Below are 1,004 nucleotides of genomic sequence, written 5' to 3'. Positions count from 1 at the left end.
CGATTGTAACCCCAATTATTGTTACTTTAAAAGCAATGTTTATCCGAAACAAATGGGCAGAAAAGAAGGAAAATTAACAGAAAAGCTTAAAAGAAAAGCTCGCGCAGAAAGAGTAAACAAAAATGAGATTCCAGCTTGGAAAACCGGTGACAACTGAATGCATCCTTTCCTCAAAAAGTATCCCATCTAAAGAGAATTAACTCCATCTATATATTAATGCGATAGCGTGTGTGTTCTTTTGTGTGTCATGCTTACATCGGGGTCGTTTAAAAAAAAAAATTGGCGTTGCTGTTGAGGCAAAGCTAATAAAAATGATTTGTTCTTCTTGGCCTTTTGGCCAAGATCAAAGTGTAGTATCTGTTCTTCAGACGCTACATTTCAATTTCTTCTCTCTCAGTGGAGGAGAAATCCTTTACGACTAAGACAATTTTTTGTTCCTTTACTCCATGTTAAAAAACGACCCTGGTGTCTAAATTTGTCCCGTGGGGAGGGATTGTAAATAGTTACTATATTTAATGTATTGAAGTTATAATATTACAAAAGTAACTGGGAAAAGTTATTTCTGATTTAATTACAAAATACACCGGAAATGTCCCTTCTGATTAATTATAAGATGCCCTGAAAAATGTCCCTTCTGATTTTTTTTTTTGTTAACTTGCCTCCCCACAAGGGCAGAGTTGGACATGAGGTCGGTTAAAAATTTGTGGGGGAACCAGCTCCCGAAAAGGGGCACTCTGGTCAGTAACAAAAATAAAATTGTATAAGTAATGAAGGATTTCTCCTCCATTAACCAAGACCAAAAAAGTAGGGGTTAAGTCACTGGAATGGTGAGACTGGTAGTACACTCAAAAATTCATGTTGAAGCAATGGTTGCCTAATCCCTAACCATGTTAATGTTTTTATGTATTAATTTCGAAAAGCTGCTGAAACAGTTTATGATTTAAACATTACTTTATTTCAAGTATATTTTAAACAGTGAGGTGGGGGATATGAAGTCAGTCCTG

At 35.8% G+C, this 1,004-nt stretch overlaps 1 pseudogene; it reads left to right on the top strand.

Annotated features, from left to right (window-relative positions):
- The first annotated feature begins 317 nt into the window (after positions 1–317).
- LOC145285281 (U2 spliceosomal RNA) lies at positions 318–448 on the top strand (annotated as a pseudogene).
- Positions 449–1,004: the final 556 nt, after the last annotated feature.

The sequence above is a fragment of the Euprymna scolopes genome, chromosome 9 (genome assembly GCF_053919585.1).
Source record: "Euprymna scolopes isolate OS-2025 chromosome 9, ASM5391958v1, whole genome shotgun sequence".
NCBI lineage: Eukaryota > Metazoa > Mollusca > Cephalopoda > Sepiida > Sepiolidae > Euprymna > Euprymna scolopes.
This window is presented reverse-complemented; position numbering and strand designations above follow the sequence as displayed.